This window comes from Condylura cristata, unplaced genomic scaffold, assembly GCF_000260355.1.
Source record: "Condylura cristata isolate star-nosed mole 26May11 unplaced genomic scaffold, ConCri1.0 scaffold00015, whole genome shotgun sequence".
NCBI classification, from domain to species: Eukaryota; Metazoa; Chordata; class Mammalia; order Eulipotyphla; family Talpidae; genus Condylura; species Condylura cristata.
The window spans coordinates 36,669,724-36,677,675 of record NW_004567116.1 but is presented as its reverse complement, the minus strand read 5'-3'; positions in this window follow the sequence as shown (position 1 = coordinate 36,677,675).

Sequence of the window (7,952 nt, the reverse complement as noted above, 5' to 3'; positions counted from 1 at the left end):
AACTTTCTAAACTACTGAAGCAAACAACTTTCTAAACTACTGAAGCAAACAACTTTCTAAACTACTGAAGCAAACAACTTTCTAAACTACTGAAGGTGGATCTACATGTGACTCAGTGATTCTACTCCTAGGAATCTACCCAAGCACACAAAAATATCAGTTCAAAAGGACACCTGCACTCCTGTGTTTATTGCAGCACTATAGTAGCCAAGATATGGAAACAGCCTAACTGTTCAAAAAAAAACAGCTGAGTGGCTCAAGATGTGATATATATACACAATGGAATACTAATCAATGATGAGAAAATAAACTCATGCCATTCACAGCAACATGGATGGATTTGGAAGGGATTATGCTCAGAAGGAAGTAAGTCAGGAGAAAAGATATCAGGTGGAATATAGGGGAAGTGAACATAGGGTCATGAAAAAGAAAACTTGCAGGTAAACTACAGATCTGAGGCAAATAGGGGAGGGGGGACAAAGAAATGTCAAATAGAGGGAAGAACACAGGAGACTGGTGATAGTTTGAATGATATGGGGGTGGGAGAATTATGGGGATGACACCTGAGGGGAGAAATCAAGTATTATGCAAAGATGAGTAATGATGTAACAAAATAGTTTATAAGCACAAGTGACATTTATGTATCAATTTGGGTCAGTTTGGGTTATTTTTGGATGAAATATAAATTAAATTGAGACAGTAAAGCAGATGGTCCTCCTTAAATGTGAATCCTACTCCAATCAGTCAAGGCATGACAAAAAAAAAAAAAAAAAAAAAAAAAAACCCACCTACTTCCCCTGGTAAGTTTTCCCAACAAAATTTTTTTAAGTGTCTCTATATTTAGTTTATTTAGTTGACCTTATGGCTGCACTATACCAGTGACTTTACTGGTTTTGAGAACTTAAAGATTCAAATTTGAATTATACCATTGACTCAAGTTTTTACTTGCCAACTCAGTCTGGAAGTAATGGGATGGTCTGCTACCATAACCTTGTGAGCCAAGTCCATTCAAGGCATCTCAGTATAATCATGTCAGTACCAATGGTGGTCCCAATAGGGTACATCACATAGCCTAGATGCCCAATAGGCTGTATCTTCTCAGGCAGTGTAAATTTTATGCTCTGCCATTTGCACAACAGAATCACCTTAGGATTCATTTTTTTCCAGAATGTATTGCAGTGGTAAGCTACTCATTACTAAATCCTATTGGGAGTTTTTCTGGAGAACCCTAACTACTAGATACTCATTTGTTTCTCAGGAGAAGGCCAATACAATGAGCTTTAGTTTAATAGTTTTACCAATTGTTGAAAGATTTAAACTGCCATTTTTCTGACATTTAAAGTATTTGGCTCAATGCTTTCATGAACAAATGTTTTTGGTATACTGTGTACAAGAAAGTTGCCACAGTTTTGAACTTTAGGTTGAAGCAAGGAGTTGGAGCTTGTGTAGCAGGGAAGTCAAATCCCAGACATGCTTGTGACCTGAGTCTGAGGGGGACACAGGGATCCTGAGATGCTTGTTCTCTGGTCATGATTGTCACTTCATAGGTGCCTTTTTGCCTAGTGCTCAATTCCTAGTGAGAAACTCAGTTCTTGATATCACTTTTTCTGATTATTCCTAGGACTCTAATATACATCCTGCTTAGGAAAGCTGGAATACATGAATATGTGGTCCATGTGTACTAGGAAGGAAAGGTTAGAAGTCACTAGTGGGATATCCCAAGAGATCTCACTAGCCTCAGGACAGCAATAGATTAAATGTGTCTGTTCATGATCAAAGATCATATAACATGGTACTATAGCCAACCCATCTGCCAGCCTTTACCTTTCAGGATGTGAGACCCTGAACATGTTTCTATTTGAGCTTCAAATAGTTTTGTCTTTAGAAAGTTTGGATTGGATTAGGTTATATGTTGGATTAGGTTATTATCTATGGGAAAGTAGTGATACATTCAAGTGAACGATTAATAAGTTTATAAGAGACTGCCACTAGACCTGAAGAAATGTTCAACATCCCTCAGTCAAGAAAATACATACCAAAACCACAATGAAATACCACCTTACACCAGTAAGAATGGCACATGTTAAAAAAACAAACATTGGCAAGGATGTGGCGAAAGTTCTACTCTGCTGAAATGCAAGCTGGTCCAAGCACCTATGGGAAGTTGTGTGGAGGGTCCTCGGTCTACTAAAAATGGAGCTTCCATTTGACCCAGAAATTCTCCTAGGGGTCCATCTAAAGGACACAAAGACATTAATTAAGGATAACTGCACCCCTTCATCATGGGTTTAAGATTTTGGAAACAACCCAAATGTAGATTACTGGATTAAGATGTGGTATATAAAGAATCTAATGCCATTTGCAGCAACATGGAGTTAGGGGTTATACTCAGTGAAATAAAGTCAGAAATTTAAAAAATGGGTATTTCACTTATAGAAGAATATAGTGAAACCAAGTAAGGCATCAGGGAACAGATACAATGGAAATAAAAATAATCACACAAGTATAAATTAGACTTCTGCAGGGGAGGGGGAAGGGTGCAAGATGAAGGTGGAAGAGCATAAGGGACTAAATGATGGTGCACAGGTGAATTGGTGGAAATTCTATGGGGGCTACACCTGATGTAAATATATAGAAATAAATATGAAGAAATTTGGTGATCAAGTTTGTTTTCCTTTGGTATCAGGTCTGCTGTTGGTATCTTCATCCTTGGGCCAAGAACCTTTCTTCTGGGCAGTGTAAAGATTATAGACAGTGTTTGATTCCAAGGATGAATACATACTAAACTCAATGCAGATTTGTTTTCCTATGGGGAAAAGTCTTCATTCTAAATCTTTAATCTGAAATCTACTCTTCAAAATCTCATTATCTCTCCATTCAAATATAGCTGTCCAAGGAGTTGGTTCATAGAGTCAAATGGTGGGAGGAGAAGTTACAATAGGCTGTAATGTGATTTCATCCAAATGCTTGATTTATTGAATGGTTATAATTATATGATTATAATTTATAAGAATCACATACAAAACATTCAGAATATGTCACTTATTAAACTCCAAATTTAAAGGGGGAGTAAGCCAGTTGGAGATGTTATTACTAACCCATATTTCAAAAACTAGATATGAATCCTTCTGTTCTGAAGGATACAGTCAGGATCTCTCTCCCACGCTAGGAGTACTAATTCCTCTGGAGACACATGAAGTATTGATGCCATTTATTAAACCCTTATGTGTTCATCTTCTATCTAGCTGTTTCCATGGAGTCACAATTACAACTACCTAGAAATAGGCATTATTCCTACGTTAGGCTTGAAACAAACTCATTTATGGTCACACAGTGGGTATATAACCAAGCTGGCTTGCAAACTCAGGCTTGGAGCTTCAAATCCCATGTTCACCATGTGTCCTAAAGTGTAGGATTAGTAACTGAAGGGCTTCCCATGAGGATAGGATTAATAACTGAAGGGCTTCCTATGAGGATAGGATTAATAACTGAAGGGCTTCCTATGAGGATAGGATTAATAACTGAAGGGCTTCCCATGAGGATACACAGAAACTGATTCCTCAGTGTGGTTTCGTTCCTTTCTGAGGAATAACTTAGGTTAACTTAGGTTCTTTCTGAGGAATAACTTAGGTTAACTTAGGTTCTTTCTGAGGAATAACTTAGGTTAACTTAGGTTATTAGGGAAAGTTAGGTTCAGAGAGGTACGTTGCTCCCCCCATCAAGTCCATGGGGTCCTTCACATGTAAACCAAAATGGGTGAAATTCTGCATATGTAATTTTTAAAGAATTGGTCTTAAAGTGATTTCAGGTTCTATCATCACTTGCAAAAACTGTAAAGACTAAAGCTCATAGACTTACAGCCAGACTGGGCTCTACCCCTCAGGAGAGTCTTTATCCTTCTATAAAGGCCTGATTTCTATACTTCGTGTTCTTCAACAGTTGACAATTTCAAGGAGCCCAGAGACTAAACAAGAGCCAGATTTGAACCCAAGGGATCATGGCTCCATTAGAAGCTCCTTAGACTCCTCTGGACCGATCTTGACATGCCAGGTTTAGCTGTGTTTAATCTTAGATTATATCTATCCTCCAGGACAGTTATTTTTCTGCTCTATTGAGAGAAATGGGGCAGTAGAGTTCACATGGCATTCCCTTGATCCCTGAGCAGAATGCTTGTAAATACCAGCCCTTAAGGCATTTGCCAAACCCCAGGCTCTTGCTGTGACACTACCCAGCCCAGGTAAGAGCATATGAAGTAGAGATCTAGAAGAAGACATCAAGAAACGTTTAATTCATAAAGATGGAGACTTGGGAACTTTGGTATTTCAATAATACTCAGAAGGAAGTAATTATCTTGGAGGGGGTCATAGAAAGGGTGAAGTCTACATAGAACACATACAAGGAAGCTTCAGAGTCTTGTAGTTAACTATTGTAAAAGCAAGCCCTCCCAAACCACTTGTAGGTATTTTGAAGTAAGCAAGGTCTACAGCTCCCATTCAATACAATCCCTGTGCTAGAGCATGCCTGCTTACAGGAAGAACCAGATAGGCAAACTAAGATTTATTTTATTCACACAGAACTGGGGTACAGGCCAGAGATGCGGAGGGTGAGAAGATTCACCAGGACAGAGTGGGGAGCAGAACAAGCAGATCGACAAAGTACACTGCTGAGGGAAGCAGCGGGTGGGTCAGGAGAGGTCTGCCATTCCATGTGGATCTCCTCCGGGGCAGGAGGGGATTGAACTCATGCGAAGTGGCCTAAGCTTCTCACTGCAGCGCTTTAACCTGCTGTGCCACTAGGGAGGGCCCCAGCAAACTTTTATTCTTAATGGAATTAACTTTATTTTGGCGAAAAGACATTGTAAATAAGCAATTCAGAGCAATGTGTGTGTAGAGTACAAAGACAGACACCCAGCACAGACTAAGTGAGGCTTCTCCAAGACTGCATCTAAGCTGTTGCAAAGTTCATGTAGTAGGATTCGTCAGATGAAGAGAAATGTTTGCTACTTTAACAGCAGGAAAGAAACAATCATTTAAGCACATGTAGAGGCAAAAGAGCATATGGTTGGCAGATGGAAAAATTCAACCATGTTGAAGGCAGTGAGCAGAAGAGGAATTGAAGGGAAGGTTGGTATTGGCAAGTATATTTGCATAGAGCACAGGTGGTAAATTGTGTGCTCTGCACCTTAATCATACACCCCAAACAAGAGTAGTTCATTTCTGCTGCTCACAACTAAAGGGAAAAGATGGTTTTTTTTTTTTTCTGTAATATTTGGATCTTAGGGAAAGGACTGAAGCTGGCAAACCTTACCTTAAACCTCAGTCCACCCCTCACCCCTTGGTGGTTGAAGTTCTCTCTCCAATAGTGGGAAGCCCCTGTTCAGTTTCATGATGTACTTCTACAGACAAAGGAAGTGATGAGGATGAATTCTCTCAGGAAAATAGCTGTGTTTGTTGACAGGTATGGGGGAGAGCAGAAGAGAAATCAAAGTCACCTTCTCCAGGGCTGGGCCTGAATTTAAGAAAGCCTGTGTTAGATGTAGCAATAACGTGTTTGCTTTCAGGAGAGATCACTTTTCATGCCGGTCCAGGAGTCTAAGCATAGGTGTACGCTTAGCCTCATCTGTGGTGTAAGAGGAGATTCACCTACAACATGAGCTCTCTGCCCAAACCCAGAAGGAGCCACTTCCCCAGTGTGGACTCAGTGGAGAGACTCAGATGTCATTGTGTTATGGCAATTTCCCAGAGGTTATGGCAATTTGGCACTCATAAGTGATTTACTTGTCACACTGGTGGGCTCAGTGAGATCAGTCCCAAACGCTGAGCCCTGCCTGAATTACAGGTAAGGTTTTGTATAGGTTGTATGAAGAACCTGTTCATTGCACCCATCATAACAATAAGCACTCTTTGATTGGGAAGGGGGTCAAGGTATCCATAGCTACTACTGTGTGCCAGAAGCACACTGCAGGAATTTTCTGCTCCAGCAAGCAGAATTCAAGCCAAGACTTCCCCAGGCAGCAGACCTGGGAAAGTAGCAGAATCTAGGCAGCAGACTTGGGAAACTTTCTACTTCCATTGGAAGGATGAGAGTGAGCATCTAACAGGAGTAACTGCTCTAATGGGGACAATGATGAAAAATTCATTCCTGCTGATGTTCTCCTTCACAACAATTTTCTTTTGTAGTACAAACGTGATTATACCTTTATCTGGTATTATCATGGACTTGTAAAGCTTGTCTATTTAATTGCCTGCCTCTAGTGAACAATTCCCCTTTTATTTATTTTTTTAAAATTTTTTTAAAAGATTTATTTATACATACAGAACTGGGGTACAGGCCAGAGGTGCAGGGGCGGTGAGAGGCTTCACCAGAGACAGAGTGGGGAGCAGAACAGGCAGATCGATGAAGTACACTGCTGAGGGGAGCAGCGGGCGGGTCAGGAGAGGTCTGCCACACCATGTGGTCACCTCCGGGGCAGGTGGGAATCGAACTCATGCAGAAGCGGCTTTAGATTCTCAGTGCAGTGCTTTAACCCACTCCGCCACCAGGGAGGGCCAAGTCCCCTTTTATTTTAAGCTTAGAGATCATAGTAATGATTAACCCTCACATCATATGAGATAGCAGAAACTATCACCTTTTAGATGTGTCCTCCAAGAAGCAGTTGTACAGAAGACAACTGAAAATGGTGAGGATTGTATACTGTTTAGATATGTCTATGAACAAATAAATAACAAAGGTGCAATTAAGGGCTATATGAAGATGCACGGGGAGGCCGAGCTAAGGAAAATGGCCAGGGAAGGTAGCACCCCAGGATTAAGTTGCAGCCTTAACTCAGCCTCACCAGGTAAGGAAGAAACAGTTGTCAGAATACAGGAGTGGGGGGGGGTCACTTTTTGGGAGCTGTGACTTAAGAAAACCACAGCACTAGCCAACGTGCCTGGCAGGAAGAGAGTTGGGGAATTCTTGATCTCTAGCTTCACCCTCATTTCCTACTGGTGCCTCATGTTGACTGAGCCCACTAGAGAAGGTGATCTGGGGGAGGTATCCTCCAAGCATTAGTTTCTGAAGACAGAAGTATCTGGCGGGACAAATACAGAAAACCCATCAAAGTGGGGAAGGAAACCAAGACAGTTTCCTCTGCCTATAGTTCTGACTACACCCCACTTGGTCACAACAATCATGCCGGTTTCTGTTTTCTTTTCCTCCCCAGCCCAAGTGAACTATTTTCCCTTTTTACTGCTACCACCAATACTATTCCCATTTATAGTGACCTGTGAGAATTTGTAGATGGAGTGGAAGCCCAGATTAAGAATTCTGTGATAAGTTCACTTTAATGGGCTTATATGGAATTTCATCTGCCCAGCATCACATCTTCCTTGGAAATAGACATATCAAAAGTTCTTTGAAGTCTGTCAAGTATTTTTGGTCTGACAAAAATAGCCACAACTAAAAGCAAATGCTTTTACTGTATGGGAGACAGTATACTTATTTAATCCTTTTATGTCTCTGTTCATGCTACTAAGGTTTGTGGTGAAAATAGGTCCATTGCATTTAATGGATACTAACTACTGTGCTATGTTTAACACAAATGACTTAAGAAGTAGAAGATAAAGTTTACATACTTTTGACATTCCTCTAACCAGAGGTCTTGTGGAACTAATACCAACTGAGTTTCAGTCATAAGCTTTATATTGTAGGGAATCACTATTTCCCATCTAGAAATTCTTATGAAGTCCATGCCATGCCTTTGCTCTGCAGATTTGACATTATTTCCTCTAACCTAACTATTAACAGCCCCAAGTTTAAGCTTTGATTTACTAGAGAGCCTAGTAAATAGTGACAAATTCCTGGGACCCTGGACCATCTTTTAGCATCAATGGGACTCTTAATTTTTTTTTTAAATTTTTAAAAATTTTTTTAAAGTTTTAAGTTTAAGTTTTTTTTTTAAGTTTAAGTTT